The sequence below is a fragment of the Pleurodeles waltl genome, chromosome 1_2 (genome assembly GCF_031143425.1).
Source record: "Pleurodeles waltl isolate 20211129_DDA chromosome 1_2, aPleWal1.hap1.20221129, whole genome shotgun sequence".
NCBI classification, from domain to species: domain Eukaryota; kingdom Metazoa; phylum Chordata; class Amphibia; order Caudata; family Salamandridae; genus Pleurodeles; species Pleurodeles waltl.
Genome location: NC_090437.1, coordinates 1195995429 through 1196018088, shown reverse-complemented (window position 1 = coordinate 1196018088; position 22660 = coordinate 1195995429). Strand labels below are relative to the sequence as shown.

The following is a 22660-nucleotide window of genomic DNA, read 5'->3' as shown; positions in this document are numbered from 1 at the left end:
ATTTTTTTTATTGATTGAATATATTTTACCACAGTTGCATCCTATCCTATTCGATCTTCTAAATATATATTATTTTAACATCTGACTTTTTTTTTTTTGCTTAGTTCGAAATTTATAAGCGAAATAGTTACTTTTTTGCAACTCCGCTCTGAATATACAGAGCATTCTAACACAATTTGGCCATGTTTGGGCTACAGAAAAATCACAAAAAATGAATGAGTTGTAGCACGGTCCATAATTGTCCTTGGCCTATTGCCTGTGTTTGACACTATGGACACCATTAATGACCTGATGTTACTGAATGGGTCATAATTCTTATTGAGAGCTTTACTATTGGGGTGTTTCTCCATTTGTTCAACCAGACCCCGGGTGTGTTCTACCAACACACTTACCGACATTTTCTGCCCTTATCTCTAGTTCTTCTTCGGTTCCTTTTCTTACCCTATATAGTTTCCGATCCATGTTAATCCTCTTAAGTAGTTTTTTGTAAGCTGTGGTTTGTTGTACCGCTTTTATATACCCAACACCTAGATCTACCTTTACTGGGGTATGGAGGGTCCATTCAGTGTCACGTAGATGTCTGCTCAGTTTTACCCACTCTACTCCGAGTGGGTGTCCTGGCCTCTTCAGATGTTCTGACAGTGGATGTCCTGTGAGCTAGTGGTGGGCACAAGTCTACTTTTAGTAATCTCTGGACTGCACAGAGACATTAGCATGTGAAGGCCACGTATTGTCCCCAAACCTTTCTTTTCTTTCTTGTAGGGTAAGTGGACCTTGATTAAGAGGAATTACACTATCACATTTTATTTTTGGTTTCACTGGAAATGGATTTACTTTTTAGAGAGGTAACTTGTGGAACTTGCATGTGTACATTGTTTGAAGATGGCTATGGACGTATGCGGGTAATAGCAAATGTCCTTCTTTTGGATCAGCTGATTATAGCACCACATTTATTTCTAATATTCTGCTCATTACCAGCGTAATGATACTTTATATGGAATTCATAATTTGCCACTGATCTGGGTACTCTACTATGGCGGCGCCAGGCATGTCATCCTCGACCCCTTCCGCGACCTCAATTATTTAATCCTAAGTGAGCTCTTCTAACCCTGGCAAGGAGATCTGCTCTATCACCCAGCTCTTTCATCTGTCCGCTTGGCTTCCGTTTCCTGCAGGCTACACTATGGTGTCTTATCCATTTCCCCAATTATGATACGCTGTGGAAAAGCTGCTAGAAAGAGCCACATGTCGAAAGTGTGGAGAATGCCAGAGACATTCTTGTTGTGATTTCATAGTGTGAATTATTTCTCATTCAAGAAGATTGATATAGGCCGGAAAAGTGAGTCAAAGGTTTTTTGCTGCTGGTTCTGCAAGTTGAAATTAACTTGGAAGTCCCTGTCATTCTGAATGTTATCAGACTTGGATGGCTAGTTGTCTGTATTAACCTGTGTACGTTACCAGATCCCAAGTCGTAGTTCTACTGGCATTCATTAAAGATTTATTGGAGCTAATATTAGCCATTGTGGGTAAATTATCAATATTTCTAAGGTGTGTGTGTGTGTGTGTGTGTGTGTGTGTATATATGTTGTGTCGTGCTTTATATTGTACTCTTGTTATCATCTTTCTATTAATATCCTGCACTTTATGTTGTAATCTTTGATCTTTTTATACCTCCCACTTTATACCTTACGTGCCTCTCTCTTCCTCTTTAACGCAGTACTTTCCATTGCACTCTCCTCTTATTATAGTCCGCATTTCTTCCTTTTATATCTGCTACTTTACATTATACTCTCCTTTTTCCATACTGTATTTTACATCAGTTCTTCTTTGTCATCCCCATTTCTTTTTATATTGTATTCTCTCTTCTTTTTGTATCCCACATGTTATTTCCTGATCGCCTCCTCTTTTTATAGCCTGTGCTTCGTATCTTTTTATATCTTTACTTTAAATTGCATGTACCTTCTTCTTTTTGTATCTGCACTTATATCAGACTCCTTTCTTTATATTCAACACTAAATATATTGATTGTAAATCTTGTCCTGTTGTAGACTGTGCTTTATATCATGCACATCTCTGCACATTTATAATTATTTGTCTGTCAGGCTTTTTTCACGTTAAACTAATTATGATTTTCTTTCTTTTCCCATGTAGCCTTTCTGGCTGGCTGTTCCCATCGCCCTCGTCTTCTTTCTTGTTTTTTCTGTGCCTTCCTACTCTTATGTATTTAACCTTATCATAGATATACATATATGTGTGCTTGCATGTGTTTATACGTTTCTGCAAATTGTACAAATGCAATTAAAATAAATACTGAAAATCTAACTTTTTGAAACATTAGTTTGTAGAGCTTTTTTGTTATCCAGTAGGGAAGGCAGATTCAAAGGTCAGCCGGTAACAAATGAGGCAGCCTTGTAGAAGAAATGGTTGAACCCTTGCAAAAACAAAGCAAAATGATGTTTAGTCTCAAAAAGCACACATTGCTTTAGTAACCTCTGATATTGAAGGAACCTGCTTTGTGTGTGGATGTTGTTCTAGTGCAGGATCAGAATGCCGTCTCAGCAATGTTAATGAAGGGCTGACCCATTGCGTCATGATGTTGTGGATGGAAGAAACATAACAGAATGCATTAAAGGGCTCGCTAAAAGCCCCTTTAGCTAAGTATATTATTTATATAATTTTAGTAAAATCAAAAGGTCTTGACCAACGCCATACTTAAAAAGATACACTACTTCAAATGTCACCTTAAATAGAAGTAAGAACAAAGACTTAAACCAACCTGGAACATTAGTGTTCAAGACCTTGGACCATATCCAGAAACATTTATTTCATGAGTACGTCCTACTCGCGGAAAGATAGGAGTAGAAGAAAAGGTGAGAAGTTGGGGTCTGAAAGTCAGAAATGTTCTCCCTTAACCTTACTGCCATGTAGGAAACTTATTTTCAACTTTATTGGATTCACAAATCATCCCATGATGGCTCTTGGAATTTCACAAAAGCAATAGATTTCCAGGAATGCTCCCAGTCACAAAATGTACTTTTACTTTTTTTTTTTACGTCAGGTGGTATTAATAGATGTGGAAATAATGCAGGAATGTGCCTTTACACAGTGTTTTTGCCATTTGTAGGACAAATATTTTTCTTTAAAAAAAAATACTCCTTTGCCTTATAAACCCACATTAGTACTCTTTAATTCCTCACCTAGGATAACATTTCCACTTCTAGGAGTAGCTTTGCATGCATTTCCACTGTGAAATCTACCTGTGAAATGTGCTGCTACACCCAGACTTACCAGTTTGACGCATTGTACCAGGCCACCACCCTTTCTGGATCACCGCATACCCTCCCCTGTACTTAGATTACCAGGACGGAAACTCCACCACACCGGTGGATGTGCTGTATTAGAAAGCCCATTTTAAATAGTAAAATTACCCCATTCTTAATTTTCTAAATCAGGATCATGTGGACCTTACTTGCCTATTTCTATCTAACCTGGCCACGAGTCGGGGTAGGGCACAACTATGCACATGTGCACTATGTGAACCGGATCGAAGTTCACGCTTTCAAGGGCGAAATGCTGTTTACGAAACACAACCACGGTAATACAGAATGTACAACAGTAGTGAAGGAAGGTGGTGGTGGTGTTTTTTCTTTAACACTTCCTGTTTACATTCTCGCATTTTCTTTGTTTGTTTCTGAAACTTAAATTTCCCCATCCATTCAAACTTTGGCTTTCTGTGTTTTTTCTTCTTGACACAAAAGCGCCTGGTGTTTCAGCAGATGGAAACCCCTGGTTCATTGTAATGCTGGTGTTTAAGCTATTGGACACCTGTAATTAGTGCGTAAGCCGGCAGTTCCTTCTAGCCTTCACCTTTGGAGCACTCTACCCAAAGCCGAAACTTGTTGGTTCTGAAATTCCACACTGAGCAGTTTCAGTTCAGACATAATTATTCAGGGGAATAAAAACATGTCCCAAACAGTCTTCTGGTCCATGCTGCAACATGGACGGCCTTTTGAAAAAAAAAAATGTAGAAATTGCAGAAATCTGGAATACCCTGGATCCCCATGTACTTGCATGTTCAACAGACCTATGGTCTGAGGTCGCAGTGAACTGGAGTTATTTGGAATGGAGTCCCACTATATTATTTTTTTATTTGGTAATTGTTAAGACATAACAAAAAACGTTACCTTCCTGGAGGACTCACTCTTTTTTTCCACTCCTTTCCGTCCCCAAGTTCATGGACTTGACAATTCTGTACAACCTCTTCTGTTGCTCATATCAATTCCCTTGTCCTCTCTCCTCCAAGGTGGGGAAGGGGGTGGGGGGGCAGATACTCTTAACCAGACAAAATTCCACTGGGTTTTGCAAGCTATATCTGAACCATAACTTCCCTTGGCCTATGTTTTGCACTGAACTATTTCCGAGTTTACAATCAGTATTGGGTGATTATGATCACTGTACTCAAAAGCGTCAAACTTTTGTTAAAGGGCTAAACCCTTCTTGGACATACAAGCGCTAGGCTTCCCATTAGTAATGAGGCTGCTGGTTTGTGAAACATTTTTTCTGTTTCACGAACCTGCTTAGAAGTGACAGCTATCGTATATTGGTATGTGAAGAAGTGACTTGGGTTTATAACCGTTGTTTGGATCACACGAAAGTTTTGTCAAATGTTTTGACTCCCTAAATTTAAGCATCCCTTTTTTGCAAACAGAGGACTTGAGTGAATGAGTTTTCAATATTTTCACAAACTCCTCTGGTCCTCCATACACTGCTGTGGAAACAGTGGTTATCTACATATATAGAATTGTTAATGTCTAGATAAAAAGCCTTGAGTCCTCAGTTAGAAAGAAGCATTGGTGCAGCTAATAGGTCTTGCTTTCCCAATGCTTCGTGATAACCCTGTTGGCTTTGCAAGTGAGGGGGCTTTTATAGGGCATTGGCACTGGCAGAGATCAGCCATGCTAAAAGTACAGAAAATGCTGTTTGAAGAGGCCCACCACGTTGCAGGCCATCTGGAAAGTAGAGAAAACATTGTTCTCTCTCAAAATGCCACCACATTGCATCACGTAACGTCATGACGTAGGTCTTCACATCACCTTGTGGCGCCGCATGGCTGCCATCTTTAGAGTGTAGCAACATTTTATATACTTTGAACATGACTACCACATTGTGTGCTGGACCTGAATGGTGCAATGCAGTGGCTTTCTGAAAAGTATAGAAAACAATTTTTTCTGCACACTTTTTATACTCTCAGGATGGCTGCTATTTTAGTTCACCTGATATTTTCTATACTTTTAGGGTGGTTGGGTGTTGGGATTTTTTGCTGGTGCATTATAAAAGGATCCGGCATTGGCAAAGCAAATTTGCAGCTTCAAACACGGATCAAGAGAGGATCACAGGGGCAGTGAGCAGGGAGGGGTGGGTTAGCAATAGAGGGAAGTTTACAAAATACAAGACAAGCTGGGGAGCACTGGATGTCCTGGCGGATGGGAGAACAAAACAGAGTGCAGGGGATGTGCATTGGGTGTGAAAAGGGAAGCAGCAGAGTGGGGAGAAGAGGACAGAGCAAGAAACCCCACTCTCCGGAGCTCGCAAACAAATGAAAAAGGTAGTTCCCTGTATGCATGCAATAGACGGATAGAAGTCATCTATTCAAAAGGAGGTTAAAGAAGTGGGAAGGGTGGACAAAAACAGGGACGAGAAAGAAAAGCTGTTACATAAGAATCAGATACAACAAACCCAACCAATGATAGGCAGTGGACTGTAGGCCGGCCTTTGGCATGTAGCTGGCAGAAGACTTTAGTGATGTTTGGCTAGGCTCACCAAGCCAGTGCCTTATGTCCTTTACACAATGTATTGAGTTGAGGCAATGGAAGGCTAGAAGGGCCAAGGTAAGATAATGTGGTCAATACATAAAAGCAGCTTACTTCTGACCCTTTTTTGACATTGCAGTAATGCAGGCAAGATGTTTGGACCATGCCACCAGGATTCGAATGAGGTTTAAAGTTAGCAAGGAAGGGCCTTGAGGTGTAGCAGATGGTAGAAAATACTATGGCAATAGCATTGACCTGGAGAATGTCATTTAATTCAGCTTTGAGCAGTACCCACAGGTTTTGCTTTTTGCGTAGTTCTACAATAATCTCACAGGGGCAATGATTTACTGAACAGGCATTGGGATCTACTCAAGAGCAGATCTGTTATCCCACATGCTTTGTGGCACAGTTTGTTTGGAGACATTTTGTTCTGAATGTGGCTGATACGGACCATGGCTTACTGCTGCTGCTCAGACCATCCATGCTATTGTAGATGTTGGTGTGTATCAAAAGCTTACATGTGGTAGCCTATCGGAAGGGGTTCACTGGTTACTTTGTGTGGCTGACTGCTTATATGTTATAGAGGATCCCAGATTTGGCTAGTTGGCAAGTAAAGAAGGATCTGCCTTGGAAAGAAAGGTGCTTAGGCGTATCTAGTCCTGTATAGAAATGTCAAAGTTTGGGTTTCTTTGTGACATCACCTCTTTATTCAGTTATATGATGTAAGAGTAGGCTGCGTACTGGGTTTTAAGCAGAATTTAAAGAGGGTTATAAAGAACTGAACAGCTCCAATAGGGATCTGCACAAGGCTCATCTTCATCTCCATATGTTAGGCTTGCTTCTGAAATATTCAGAATGGTGATCTCCATCTCTCGAGATGGAAACCTGGCCTTGACGTCGCTAAGGAGGGAGTAGCATCCTGTATGGGTCGGCAGTTGTCTGGCGAGCGTTTTCTCAAGGAACTTTTGCATGCAACGCAGACAAGAAATGGGTTCAAAATTGATTAGCATGCCCGGGGCTGAACTACATTTCTTCAGCATATTTGTTACAAAATCATGTTTCACTTTCTTGGAGAACTGCCAGTAAGATGAGTCAGGTGATGTATCAGGCCAGTCTTAACATGTCCTGTTTAGTAACCTTGATGTTATTATGACTTTAATATCACTATATAACATTCATTGTGGTTGAGTGGCAAGGTTTAGCAGGATTTGACTAGCAGTTAGGGAATTAGGGAGGCTAGGTGGAGACAAATGTGAATGGTCTTGAAGTTGTAAGGTTAGTTTGATTATGACAAATACCCCCAGGGGATCCTAGGCCAGAGTTCTGAGATAGACACTGCTGCACGATGTATATCTAGACCAATTTACTGTAAACTTAAACACCCTGGTTGCTTAACACTGCTGGCTGGGATTGTGCCTTTGTTGCTTCTGGGTGGGCCCCACAGCCTCTCCAATATTTTGGACTCCTCTGGGTCACTTCTTGGTGCACCCCATGTAACACACTGTCTAGTTAACTCCACCTTTCTACATTCTGTGCACTCTGTGAGTGATGATATGATACTGGAACAAGATCCCTTTAGCCATCAGGTCCTCCCCAACCCAGCCTCAATTAAGTAGTGAGTAGAAAAAGCACCTCTTTAAGGAATGCTTCATAACAACAGAGTAACAGTCCACCTCGACCCTCAGAACCCAGCTATGCTTGCAATCCTTCATTGACCCTGTAAAGCGTTCCACCGCCTTTCAGATCTGCTTGCAGTATAAAAATACCGCATGCAAACACAACATATGTACATACTGACTACACCTAAACTGTTGTGAATGTGCAGCTCTGTTCACACCGGTTGCTTGTGCGCATCGTAATTCACTGCACCATTAGAAGCTCTCATCCGCCAAACTTCCCTCAGCAGCCTATCAACCATGCACTCCAAAAGAGTGCCTAGAACCCAATCACATCGGGCGCTTTGTGCCTCATCGAGGGTATGAAATGCTGCAGTGGCGTACAAGTCTCAGTGGCGGCCAGGGTGGGTTCGGTGAAGACAAGATTTTGGCCATATTTTTGGTGGGAAAGGAAGCGGATCACCCTAGGGCCTGGCTTGGTTGTAGGAAGAGTGTGGGCTGTCTTGCTCACTTCCTTCGTGGGTCTTCTCTCTGTGTGTAAAGTTTACCAAACACCCCTGCTGTTGACACTCTCAAAGTCCTGCCTCCCCTAGTTTAAGAAACTGAACACGATATATTCCTGCTCCGTCTTTAACAGTCAGTCTCCAGGTATAATGGGTGTGTAAAAAGAATTAATTTTTCCCTCGGGATCAATGGGTAACCATAAAAATAAATGAGAAATACATTGATTACTACATGAAAATAGTGCAGAACAATTTTGTCCTTCACTACACAGTACATATTCTTTCTTCTATAATTCTTCAAAATATTTTGTTCAATTTCCATGGGATATTCTTTGATCTTCAATAGGATGAATCGCCTTTTCACCCTTCACAAAGCGCACGTTTCCACTTTGCACAGCACTTCGCAATTTATCTCTTTTTTTTATTCCAGTGTTAAGGTCCGCTTTAGAGCCAAATATAAGCTTTTTGGTGCAGTTAAGTCATATTTCATATTCCTGTTAAACAAATATTCCTTGCCTAGCACTGAAGGCCCTGCAAATTTTGTTTTGTTGAAGAAACCGATTCCAGGAAATGTGCCTTCCAACACCGCAATCAACCCATGTGGTTCCTCTCAAACTGAAGCCTTTAATTTTTTTTTAAACAAACGTAATTGTGAAAATGTGTAATTTTCTAGATGGCTGTTTTAACGTGTGAATAATAATTTCTACTTGCTTTATGAATAACCCTGTGTTATTGATTGTGATTCTTAAAGCATTTTCGCTTTTTTCAGGATGAGAGACCAAGATGAGTGAGGCCAAGAAAATGAAAAATAATGTTGATGATACGAGTGAAAACTGAATCTCTTTCTCCACCGCTGTGGGTGCTCCTAGAAAGACCTTTGTTGAGAAGATTTTTCAGATTCTCTTCCTGGTAAGTTTGTTTTTCCATTTTTCACAATTACAGTTCTTTGAGCCAGATAGCATGTGTTGTGATGTTTCAGGATAATAAAGCACTACAGCTAAGCAAAATTGCGCCAACCATTTTTCTTTGGTATTTGCACTGGTTATTCAGCACAAGTGTCTTTTTTGTACTGGTACGTCAATACAAATGTTGGTTATGAATACCCTTGCACAGCTGCAAAACTATCCACCACTTGTGGAATTTAGAAAGCTTGGATCCACAGCTTTAATGACTGTCCATAGATAATGCCTCTCTTTCTCTCCTTTTGTAGTCCCCCTGCTCCACATAGTTACAATTGTTCCTGTGTTTCTAAGCTGTGAGAAGGGGTCATCAATTTTTTCTGTAATAAGAGCTACTGAAGTTCAATGAAAATTATACTGAGCTACTTTCATGGGCTGGAATGGTATACTGGCCCCAATGACTCCTCTACGGAGGAGTTGCTGGCTTCATCACACAGCTAGCTTAAAGGGCTTTTGCAAGTGGGACACGATTGGTGTGTCAGTCCTTGGGGATGTCTAGGCTGGGAAACACATCTTACCCTTTCAAGAACTACAGGGTTGCTTTGAGCTCCACTGGACCAAAGTCCATAAATACCTGCGGTTACGCCATGCACGTCTGGCTAATATTCTGCCAGACACAGAGGTGCCAGAGTTTAGCACCTTGGTGGCCAAGTTGCTGATGGGCCACATAGGTAAGGGTGCAATCTCCAAGGTTTACTGTTCACTCATTGCCATCGCTCCACATGACCTTGAGAAACTCCGGATCCAGTGGGAGGGATGGGTCGGCAAACTTGATGAAGTGGATTGGAGGGAGGTCCGTATGGCCCCACATACGTTAGCTATCTCCACTTGCCTTAGATTGGTCCAATTGAACTATTTGTCTCTGACTTACCTTACCCCGACACGCCTACATCTGCCTGGTAAGCTCCCTCAGCTGGACTGCTTCCTTTGCCCGGCGGCGTAGGCTTATTTCTACCATCTTGCCCGGTAATTTCTGCCTATTGGCAGCAAGTGCCTAGCAAGCTTTTTGAGGTCCAGGAGAGAGATCTTGATTTGACTCCTAGAGTGGCTCTACTGGGGATGGTGGACAAATTAGGAAGCTCTTGGGCTGACCGCATGCTCCTGGGTGTAGACACATTGGTGGCTAAAAGAAACATCACTCCGCAGTGGAGTTTCCTTAGGGCTTCGTCCCTGGCGAAATGGAGGGGGGGGATCTGGAATGGTGCACTAAACTTGAAAAATCTGTTTACATTGCCTGTCGATGCCTACAGAAATACGTCAAAATATAGGGGAGGTGGGGAATATACCATGGACTGGAAATATGACTTCTCTGTAGCATGTTACAATGTGATTCTGAAATATACATGTACTTTACTCGGTGGAAATATAAATGTACTTTACTTGGTGGTTCAAGATTAATAAAAATATTGTTTAAACAAAAAAAATAACACCTAGCTACTAATATTATTAATGTTGAAGTAGTGGCCACATCAGGCAAGATTACTATACAAGTTTATCAGCAATAATCACTTCAGTTCGTAAGGCAGGGTTGTCACCAGTCATATAAATAAAACTTTGCCATTTTGGAATGCCTTACATGGGTAATGCATAGCTGCAGTGCCCCAGGCACCAAGTTAATAATGTTAGTAATAAGTCATGTGGCGTTCGGAAGACTTATCACTCAAATATTAGCTTTGAATATAGTTTGAGGGCCCCAAGGCGCTGGAGTTGCTAGCTGCTGCGTGGTGCTCACTTCTTTCGAATAACCAGGTCTAGAGTCCTTTCCTAAACTGCTGGAGCGATGAGATGGTCCTGAGATGCAGGGGAAGCATGCACTAGGGGTTCCAAATGTTTTCCTAATGCTCCATTTGAAGCACTTTGCTGCCCTTTAACACTTGTAGCTAGATCCATGCTACCTAAATGCTATAAATTAAAAATGTGTCTCACCCTATTCCTTTCTCACCCTTTTTTTCTTGTTGTCTTCTGTGTATCGTATAGCGCAGAACCAATCTTAAAATGGGGAGCATGTGCATTTTCAAATTATGATAGCCATCTTCCAAATGTTTAATCTTAAACTCTAATCTCTGATGCCCTAATCAATGACTGCATCCTGTCTCCTTACAACATACCTTCCCCTAAACAACTGCGGTGGTTTGGTTGATGCCAGACCTAATAATCAACATTCCTGCCCAATCCCTTCAGTGCAAGTCAGAATAGTTGTTGAGCTTAATAATATAACCCTGAAATGCCAACTGCTTTGAACCACAAGAAGTCCCAGTTAGAGTAGCAGAGGTCAGCCCCCTCCAACTGGTTGTGTGCATGTCAATATCTTTACATCTCCCTATAGACCGCTTTAGGTCTAGCTTACATTTTCAGTCATAAGCGTAACCTGTTGCTTTTGCTAAAAGTGCAGGGAGTGCTAATATCGGCAGCCTGGCAGCAGCATTCCCTCACTTGAAGATCCATGATCCCAGCAACCATATTATATATATTCAATATCCAGTGTGAGAATAAGTTTGTTTGAAATTCACGATGTGGGAGAGGATGTGGCACAGTGCTTAATTAGTAAATAAAAACGTGCCAGTGCCCAAAGCCCTCCTCTGAAACAGGCGGCTGCTGCAATTAAATGTGCGAACATGGAATACTGAGGTAGCCTAATCCTAAAGCCATCTCAGGCCTCTTCAATCCATTTACAGCCACTCCCTGCCCGTCCATCTCACTCTTGCAGCTTTTTGCTTTCTTCCTTTGTGACGCTTTTTCGTTTTTCTCTTCTTCCATCTTTCCCATGTGTGTCTTTTGCTCGCAGTAAATGCTTGAGGCAGAAAAATAAGTGCCGGTGCTCTGCACCGGAGACAACAAGCACAAATTAAGCACTGATGTGCATAACGACCAAAGCTACAGACCTAGGAGGTGGGGAACCAGGTTCGAGTCTCGGCGATGTCGGCTCAATATCCTGTGATTCTGAGTAAATCACTTAATTTCCCCGTGCCTAAAAAACATGGATGTGACCTTGTGCAATGTGACGGTGCTCGTGTAAAGTGATCCAATACCTTTGGGTCGAGTTCAATGCTATATAAAACTGCAAAAAAATGATATTGTCCTGTAGAAGAGGACATTCATATCTCCAAAATGCATATTCTGGGTGGAAGATACTTAAGGTATCTTTAATGATATGTAAAATAAATGAAAAATTCTCTGCCAGTGCCTTTGCAGAAACCAGTGAGGAGGGAGGACCTAGCAGGATATTTCTCTACCCTTGTAGTTGTTCACGTGGTGCATAGAAACCCATCCCAGGCTAGTATGATACCAGCATGGATTCCTGAGTACCCAAGTTAGCCTGTTTTACCTGTGACACTGGCAGTATTTCTGTTCATACTGTTCGAAAACCTTGGTTTCGAAATGCCAGAGGGGTCACTGTGCATTCTTCATGTGCCTGTGACTTGGGATTGTTCCTACAAATAACAAAACACTGAGGAGGATAAATGCCACATCCAAGCGCTCAAGGTGTCGCGGAGTTACAAGCTTGGCACTGACATCTGATGGTGCCTTCGGCTTATAAATATAGATCCAGGTAAGGTCAATTTAACTAAAACACCTTCAGAAATCTGTCAATTGAGTTATGTGAAGAAGGTATGTCCTTTCTCACAGTGATTGAGACATTGGAAGGCAAATAATGCCCCCATTAGCACGGAGTCTGTGTGGTGGTCATTGCATAGTGAATGCAGTTTCACCAACAATGCCACCAATGGTCCTGGTGCATTCGGGTGATCACCTCTTTGGAAAGATTGGGAAGCCTCCATTTGCTGTTGCCTTGAGAGTTCAGGCACATGGGACCACTTATGATAATGGTGCACGATTTAGTGATTTACCCAAGTAATGAGAGTGTGTGCAATAAAGCATGCACATTGTGCTCCTGTTAGCTTTGCATTGAATGGGAGCGCATACACTTGATCACATAAAGGACAAGTCTGGTATTACTGCTTAACAAGTTCCTCAACCAGCCGCAGCCACTTTAAATCTATCCATCAGCAATCGCATTCTCTGCTGATACTTCCATGCAGACCAAAAGATATGTCAGTCTTCTATTAACGCATCCCCTTGGAATCCAACACAGTACTAAGATATTATGATTCAGTGTCCAAACCTCCTCTAGATTTCCTCACCCTTACCCTCCATACCCTGAAAGCCAATCTTCGCCCTTGTATTCAGTAAAATGGACTGCTGCAGGTGGCGTAGGAAGCATGCAATGGGACCTAATGCAAGGAAAGTGGCCCTTGTTTTGCCAATAGAAATAGCTTATTATGGTTAATCATGATGTTCCTTAAGCTGACAAGGAGGCTGGGGCAGCCATTTGCAGTATGGTGAACCCCACAAAGTTGTAACTTCTTTGGGTTCTCAATAGCTCTCGCAGTGTTTTGCAAATACAGTTTGAGCCCTTAGTGCAAGTAACCAAAACAAACTGGAATAAATGTACCACCTCAGTTCACCTCTCCCAAACATATTTACTGTGTTTGTGGGAAAATACATTTCCAACTCTATAAAACACTTGTTTAGGAGTAAGGCATAGGTTTTGCAGCACATTTGCGCCTTAGTTCCAACAGTAATCCATACATACATAGTGCAGGGCCTCGGATATTGCCAGCCTTGCACTGGAGAATTTCTGTCCCTACCCTGTCCCGGTTGACCCTTGTTCCTGGCACAGAAGTTCATGTCCTGGCATGTCTTGTTTGCAAGGTATTTATTGCAGCCGTCTCTTTTCTGGTACCAATATAGCATATGGAATGTACAGAGAAATGATAAACTGTTGTCCAGAACGAGTTGATCTGCATGGAAAGGGGTGAGAGGTGCAAAGAATGCACGAGCATTCAAGAGACTCAAGATCAAGTCGGTGGTGGAAAGAAAAAACAGAATCACAAGTTCCTGCAACTCAGGAGGAGTTAGGAGACCACCATGGAGGGAATGGAGAGGTGCCAGAAGTGGGCATATTGTCCTACTGGTATAAGTTGGCAAGGCAGCTCTTTTCTTAGATTCCATAATGCATCAGTCTGAAGTGGAGGTGTGCCAAGAATATCGCGAAGGCGTTTCACACACAAACCTGCCTACGCCCTTGAGCACGAGGCACAATCGGCTTGCTGAGACAGCCAATATTTTCTGAATTCCCTTATTTTTTGTTTTTGTATTTCAGCAAGTTTTCTCTCCTCCGACGAGAGATCTATGAAACAAGGATACAACATTTCTTGGTTGATTCCCAACATACACTTTGATTGGATAGCACTGCTTTTTGCGCTGTGGAATTCAACTACGTCTTCAACTTTGAGCACGAGTCCAGTGAAGACACTAGACACGAGAAGTAATCCAAGTAGTGAAACACTGCGGTCGAGAGGAACAGAAGACCTAGACCTGCAAATGCTATTTGGTAATTTGTTGTCGGCAACAACTACAATGGAGGCAGCGTCTGGAAACTGCTCCGAGTCTTACTTAAGGGAGCTTGCATGAAAATACATCAGTCCGCCATGTGAACTATTGTTTCGTTCTGAGAATTCAGGAAAAGGAAATGTCTGCCCAAATGTGTCTTTAAACTCAAATTCCCAGCTGTGGATATTCCACCTGAAGCCTTTTTGTCTATCCTGCCTGATGTAGGTCTGAATGCAGGATGGGTCTGTTGTTTGTGTGTTGGACGGGGGAGGGGTGGTTCCGAACAGACAGGGTCTACAGAATTCCAGGTGTTTAGGTCATTTCCACTGACATCTTAGGTTCCATCTTACGATGGTTCTGCAAATTGTGTCAAGTCGAACCTTTTCTCCACTTGACTCTGAATACCGATGGTGAGCAATCACAGGCTTCTGAGGGAGGCAGTGGGGGAGGGCGATCTCAGAACTCAATAGTGAACCAAAAGGCACAATTACTTAAGTTATCAACTTAGTGCTTTTAGGTAAAGAGAAAGTACTTCTTATAGTGACATCTAGCCACATTCTCCTCATCAGATGGGGACTGGAACATTTCAGCTCATTATTCATTCTCATTTCAGCTCAAAATGGCACCTTGGTACTCTGCACTGACGCTGTGTGCTCCCAACATAACACGTGGGACCTGTATAGATACCATTCCCACATGCTGATGTCAGTTCTTTTCTTTCCGCACTCCCTTTGTGTCTCTCAGACACTGTACCTCAAATTTCTTTAGTGTGCAAGGGATATCACTTTCAAAAAAATAGGTTTCAAGCACTGGAGGGACTTTCATAAACAAATGTCTGTGACGGTTCTGTACCAAGTATGCTCATGGTGCCTGGGGTTGAGCCACTACTCCACCGATAGTATATGGATAAAGCCAAAGGCCATCGGGGACTGCGAGGCAAACCCCTGTCACCAAGCATAAGAAGACCCTGCATCGAAGGTTCGATTCCGGTCTTGTTCCTAGAGTTGAAGGAGCAGCTGGAGAAGCCAGTCTTCATCGTGCTCCAAGTTTTCAGGTAAGTCGGAAAAGAAACACAAGATATAAATGCGGGATTCTGCTCACTTGCACCACTCAGATTTGCCTGAGCTGGCACGGGAATGGCGCCAATCTTCTCGATCTTGATCTGAAAATCTGCAGACTTCAGAGCCGATTTCACAACTCATGTTGGCACAACCTGGGTTTCTAGGGCCGAATGCACACTGCTTCAGATTGAAAAGTTCAGTGCAGCCATGCTCTGACTCTTTGGATCCCTACTGGCACACCTCAAGGCCCCAGGAAGCCGCAAGGCAATTCATCTGGAGTACAGCTGGCAGTGTTGCCCTCTGCGCCTATTGAACCTTTCAAGCCTGTTTTGCCTCTGGCTCCACTGTCAACCCCGGTTCTGGCCCCTAGAACTGTGCTGGCCCTGGATTCCTCGACAACTATACCGACTCCATCGATGCCGGAGGAGGAGGACCCAGACATTCTCTCTGATGTAGAGTCTGTGTCGATCCAACCTCGACGAAGAGCCTGAATCCCTTGAGTCGCCTCTCTCTCCATTGGACATACCAGCTCCTCAAGGGAGGGTGCCCACTTATCACTCCCTTTTTGGCACTGATTCTGAGGACTGTGACCAGGATAATGAGTTTGTTGAGCCCTACAATGATGATGATCAGTATGAGGACTTGCAGAAGGCTAGTAGCGTCAATCCCTCTCAAGAGATGGCTCTTTTTTTCTCCTCCTGGACCTGCCACACAGGAATCTACTTCCTACGCAATGGTTATGCGTGCAGCAGCCGAAGTTCTCAACCTCCAGTTCCTGCCATCGAGGTAAAAAACAATGTTCATACTGAGGTCCTGCAACCAGGATAAACTTCTGTTGAACGTCTTCTCCCATTTATTAAGGCGCTGATGGACACTTTATTAGGGGCCTGGGCCAAATCTTGCCAGGCACCATTGCCCTGCTTTGAGCGACCATGCTTTCCTGTTGCAGTACTCTTCACCTTACAGCTTGTGGTCCAGGCCTCCATAAGTTGATCTAATCTGAACACTTTTCCTACCACTCTACCCTGACAGGGAATCTAAACAAGTGGACACATTTGGCAAAAGGGTGTTTTCCTCCACCAGCCTGGCCTTCTGCTTTCTCAATGCCAGATGCTTTTCAGGGAGCTACTCCCATTCCCTGTGCGATTAGGTGGCACACTTCTTTCCTGGTGTGCCTGACGACCTTCTTCCTGTCCTTGCTCAAGCAATTAAGGATTGCTTGGACAGAACTGATTCCATGGAGTGAGCTATTGGCACCAGTGTTGCCATTCGCTGCCGTGCATGGCTGCACCCAACTGTGTTCTCTAGCAGTGTCTAGTCCTCTGTGATGAACATCCCCTTTGACAGCATGTACCTGATGGGGGCAAGGCTGATCTAGCTCTCAAGTGATTTAAAGAGAGTATGGCCACCACTCGCTCTCTGGGCCTTTCCACCCCTCCTTCCCAACTGGTCATGGTTCGGTTTTGTGCCTTTCTCCTGAGAAAGAGTGTACAGGACATTCAGGCTATGATCCCGATCTTTCAGCTTCAGTTCTGGATTTCAGTGAGACTGACTGTGAGGCTGCTGGAACTGATGGTCTGCATGCTGCTGGTTGAGCATGCCAGGTGAAATATGCAGGCTCTGCAGTAGGATCTGATGTCCCACTGGGCCCAGCATCAAGGGGACTCTTGGACCACATTCAGATTTTGGAGGAAACAGCAAATGATCTACAGTGGTGGTTGCTGGACTGCAATTGGGTCTGCAGCAGACCCCTTTAGCTTCACCACACAGACCTCACAGTGGTGACCGATGCATCTCGTCTGGGCTGGGGCGGCCATCTAGGAGAGGTAGAGATCAGAGGCCTTTGGTCTGCGTCGGAGTCTTAACTCCACATCAGCATTCTGGAACTGAGGGCCATCCACTCTGTGTTGAATGTCTTCCTGCCATCCATCCAAGGGTAGCTGGTACTGGTACTCACGGACAACACTATTGTCATGTGGTATTGCAACAAACAGGCCAGAATAGGAGGCCAGGAGGCTTTGCGTTTTTGCCAACAGCTGGACCACATACCAGTTTTCCTGGTGGTGAACCACCTGGCAGGATCGTTGAATGCTAGGGCAGACAAGCTGAGCCATCAGTCTCTAGTTGATCACAGATGTTGATTACACCCAGTGATGGTGCAAAGTTTCTTCTGCAAATGGGGAGAACCTCAGCTTGATCTGTTCGCCACGGCTGAAAATTAGCAATGTCTGCACTTCTGCACATTGGCGTTTTCAAGGCTTCTCTTGCTTGGATATCTGTTCCACCTCTTGTGGAACTCAAGTCTCCTGTATTCTTTTCCACTCATAACCACTCCTGCCACGGGTTCTCAAGAAGTTCAGGACAGACTGGACCCAAGTCATCCTAGCAGCTTCAGATTGGGCACAGAGAGTATGCTATCCAGAACTCCTGGGCTTGAGCATATGTCCTCCAGTCAGGCTGCCCATCCGGGGTGACCTGCTGTTGCAGCAACAGGGCAGGGTTCTGCACCCGGGTCTTCGCAATCTCCACCTTTGTGCCTGGCGACAGCTAAATACCTTCAATCTTCCTCTGGAGGTGGTTGATGTCATCTTGGCAGCCAGGATCCCTCAATGAAAATGGTATATGTCTGTTGTGACAAATGTGTGGCTTGGTCTGCCACACAACAGATTGACCCCCTCCAGGCCATGTTATCTCACGTTCTGTTTGTTCTCTCACTTTGCATGGTTAAGGGTTATCTTCCAACCTTCTTATGGTTGTCAAATCAGCCCTCATTGTTAGGTTACAAGTTGTGAAGCGATTTCTGAAAAGGCTTCAACGTATGTTTCCCCCTTCTCCCTTTGTTATGCCTCAATGGGACCTTAGTCTGGTCATGACTAATCTGATGTGCACTCCGCTTGAGCTGCTTCACAGGTGTGCCTTGTGGCTCCATAGAATTAAGACTGGGTTCCTCATTTCCTCAGCAGGGCGAGTGAGTGAACTTCAGGCTCTTTGTGTCAATCCACCATACACTACCTTCTTTCCAGACAAACTGGTCTACAAACTCCGGCATCCTTCTTGCTGAAAGTTGTGATGCTGTTTCACGTCGGTCAAACCATCACCCGGCTGGCATTTTGTGCTCCACCTCACCCGTCTAAGGAGGAGGAGAGACTCCATAGCTTGGACCACAAGAGAGCGCTGAGCTTCTACGTAGATCATACCAAAGAACAACAGTCAGATGACCAGCTCTTTGTGGGGTTCTCTAGATCGAAAAAAGGCAAGGCAGTGCAGAAGAGAACTTCTCCCACTGGGGCATGATCTGCATTAAGATCTCCTATGCACTGGCTAAAAAGTAGCCTCCAGACGAACTGCATGCTCATTCTACCAGGGCCCAAGCTACTACCATTTCATTCGCTCCTGGAGTCCATGTTCTAGACATATGCCAGGCAGCTATGTGGACATCCCTCCATACATTCACGAAGCACTATTGTATGGACAGTCGATTTATCAAGAGGGGTATTTTGCCTGCTTGGTCCTGCAGGACTTTCTAGTTTGAGTTAACTCACAGACCCACCTCCAAATAGGCTCTTCTTTGGTATCTATTTAAAAGTTGAGGAACCTGTGGCTAGAAGTCTCAATCCGAAGAACAAGTTTCTTGCATTCGGCAAACAGTCTTTCTGGTAGAGAGTTTATCTAGCCACAGATACTTCATCAACCCTCCCATCCTCCTCATTCTGTGATTGGACTCTCTCCATTAATAAGTTCCCAAATCTAGGAATCTGCACATTGCCTTCAAGGTTGCTTGTGGGGCTCTATATTCGGGGCACAGGCAGTCTCGAGAGCAATTGACATCAGCGTTGCGGTAGTGACGCCTATATAGGCCTTGCACGTCATTTCCAGAATGGAGTGTCAGTGCAGAGCCACAAGGTGCCACCTTACGACACAGAGGGCCTTATTTAGATCTTGGCCGTTACCGCCAAACCGCCTTAGCGACGGACCCAAGAAGACCATCAAGTCACCGGCTGCCATTTTTAGAAATTAAAGTCCAGCAGGCAGTGTACTGGAGCAAATTTGCTGATATAGTGAGGACATCGATGGACCCAATGGACATCGGACAGTGGCAGTACCTATGGAACAGAGGTAAGTCTCACACACACACTCGTGTCCCCGACTTACACTTGTCACAGTAACTTTTAAAAATTATATGTCTGCAGTGGTCCTGAGCTCATGCAGTGGCCACCCAACATACACAGCCAATGCGTGTTCCCTACTTTTATGTCCAGCAATAGGGGAGTCGTGTTTTCTCCGTGGTCCAGTGGCAGTAGCGGCAGAAAGCGTTGACCAGCCATGTCAAGTCGGAAACAGAAGTGGAATCGGGGACCCCTCCCAAGTCCGCCAGCTTCGAAGTGGAGGTCAGTCCACCACATTTTGCATGGCGTTAAGGCACATTCAAATATGCACGGGGGAAAGTGAGGTAGGGGGTCCTGCTGTCAGGCACATTTTCTTATGGCACTGTTGCAATGGAGGGGAATCCTTGGCTGAGTCGGTAGTGTGGGAAGCTGGCTTGGTGTGTGGTGCGTACCTAAGGTACTTACACCTTATACCAGGTTCAGGTATCCCCTATTAGTGAGGTGTAAGCAGTGTCTAGAAGCCAGACTCTCTAGAGGTAGCTGTGGATGAGCAGCCAAGACTTGTCTAGGAGACATGCAAAGCTCATGCAATACCACTGTAATCACACAGCACTTACACAAATGAAAGAAAACACTCAGTGTTACAAAAATAAAGGTACTTTATCTTAGTGACACAATTACTAAAAAGTACTAGAGAGGAAATCCCTCTAATAGCAGGTAAGTAACACACTAGGGGCAACATGTACAAAAGGGCTGTTTGCAACAAGAAAAAAGCATTTGGCGATGCAGAAACCCAATTTTTCGATTTGGTAATCTCTTTACCGAATAGCAAATAGGGGTTGCGAGTCGCAATTAGGACCTGATTGCGAGTTGAAGTGCGATGTATGATTGTTCTGTGACCATGAATACAGTCACAAAACAATCGCAGTTAGCACCAATTTCAAATTGGTGCAAACCCATTCGCAAACTGGACCCCTTCCCCTTTGTGAATGGATGTGCAAATATTTTTTCGGAGGGACCACTGCCTGCTCTGAAAAAATGAAAAAAAAAAAACTTTTCATTTTTGTTTTTGAAATGCATTCAGTTTACTTTTAAAACTGCTTTATTTAAAAGCATTTACAGACATGGTGGTCTGTTGTCCCCCGCAGGCCACCATCCCTGTGAGTGCAGCCGTTAATGAGGTAGGTCATTTGTGACCCCATTGGGAATCGCAAACAGTGCGTGGTACACTGTTGTACATATGGTTTTGCAACTTGCAATTTGCTACTTGCAAATGAGTCGCAAAACTTTGGGTTGTACATCTGGCCCTAGATATCTACACTAGTAATCAGAAATAGGCATAAAAAGCAGTAGAAAACAGTACAATAGCAATAGACAATAGTGACCCTAGGGGGAGCCCAAACCATATACTAATGAAATGCGAATGCCGGCCCCCCACCTAGGCAAGTGGAATCTGTAGAGGGGAGCTGGAGGAACTAGGAAACCCCAAAGGTAAGTACCACAATGATCCCCCCACGACCAAGAAGAAAGGAGTGTGTTACTGGATTTTCCCCAAATCACCAGAAAAAACGAAAAGGAAGAAAATGCAACACCCAGAGAAGACTGCAAGAAACCAGCAGTGGATTCCTGAAGAAGACCTGCGGAAGAAGGGGACCAAGTCCAGAAGTCACAGACGTGTCCGGTGGGGGTAGGAGCCACTACCCACCCGTTTGTGGTTGCAGTAGTTGGTCGACGGTAGGACGAAGACGGTCAGCAATCCAACCCTGGAGTTGGTGAAGAGTTCCTGGAGGATGCAGTCGACTTCCCACACTGGATGGAAGATTACAGTTGGTTAGTGATGTGGAAACACCACCAACAAGCCTTGGCAAAGGCAGAAGCCACGATGAAGCAAAAGTGGAGCTGCCGGGGACCAGCAAGGTCCGGGAGGACTCAACCCACAGAGGGGAGTCCTGGGGGACCCTCAGCAAGGTGGATAGTCCACAGAAAAAAAGGTAGCCCCCACAGAAGACCCACTGGGCGGGGAACCAGGAGTCACAGAGAGGCCCATACAGCACAACTGAAGAAGGGTCCCACGCCGCAGGAGGAGCACGCAGAGGGCTGTGCGTCACAGGGAAGAGTGCTGGGGGCTGTGGCTACACGGAGCCTGAAGATCCCTAGGAGGAGATGAAAACAAGCCTTGGTAGCTGCAAGGGCCTACCTCCACTAAAGTTAGACAGCTGCCAGAGAGGACAAAAGGGACCACTCCAGACCACCATCCGTGATGCAAGACCCACGCAGCTCAGGATGAGAGTAGATCCACGCATCCGGTTGTCGTTGCTGTTGGTGCCTGCGGAAGCAGGGGAGTGACTCCTTCACTCCAAGGAAGATTCCTTCTTCCTTCTCGTGCAGGCGGAAGACTTGCCACCCTCCGAGGATGCACAGCTGGAGAAATGTTTCAGAAACTGGAAGGAGCTGTGGAAACAATGTTGCAAGCAGAGTCTTCGTTGTGGATGCAGATTGTCAGTTCCTGGAAGGTCCAGTCGCAGTTCCAGTGGCCAGAAGTCGAAGTAGAGGTGCAGAGGAGTCCTGCTGGAATCTTGCAAGTCGAATCTGAGGACCCACCCAAAAGGGAGACCCTAAATAGACCTGGAAGAGGGATTGGTCACCTAGCCAGGTGACCACCTATCAGGAGGGGGCTCTGATGTCACCCGCCTGACCTGGTCACATAGATACTCCCAGAGGCCTCTGCCCACCTTGGATTCAAGATGACCTTCTTGAGCTCTGGGCACCACCCCTGGGATGGTGATGGACAGGGGAGTGGTCACTCCCCTTTCCATTGTCCAGAGCAGGGAATGGAGATCCCTGATCCAGTGTAGACTGGTTTATGCAAGGAGGGCACCAGATGTGCCCTTCAAAGCATACCAGTGGCTTGGGGAGTCTACCTCTCCCAAGCCATGTAACATCTATTACCAAAGGGAGAGGGTTTTACCCCTCCCCCCCCCCCCCCCCCCCCCAAAGGAAATCCTTTGTTCTACCTTCCTGGGCTTGAGCTGACCAAGCAGCAGGAGGGCAGAAACCTGTCTGAGGGTTGGCAGCAGCTTGGGCTGCCCGGAAACCCCCAGAAATCTGGTAGGAGCAATGCAGGGAGTCCTCTAAGGAGCCCCCAGAGTGCATGGGATCATACTTCCAATACTGGCAACAGTATTGGGGTATGATATTCCGACATGTTTGA

The 22660-nt window shown here is 44.7% G+C and overlaps 1 protein-coding gene across 1 annotated transcript in view; it reads left to right on the top strand.

Moving 5' to 3' along the window:
- The window catches only part of SH3BP2 (SH3 domain binding protein 2), a 190700-nt gene that overhangs the window by 77906 nt on the left and 90134 nt on the right, over positions 1–22660 (top strand). The window contains exon 2 of the mRNA XM_069203586.1: positions 8699–8838. The gene's annotated coding sequence lies outside the window, so the exon portion shown is untranslated. The remainder of the gene's footprint in view (positions 1–8698; positions 8839–22660) is intronic.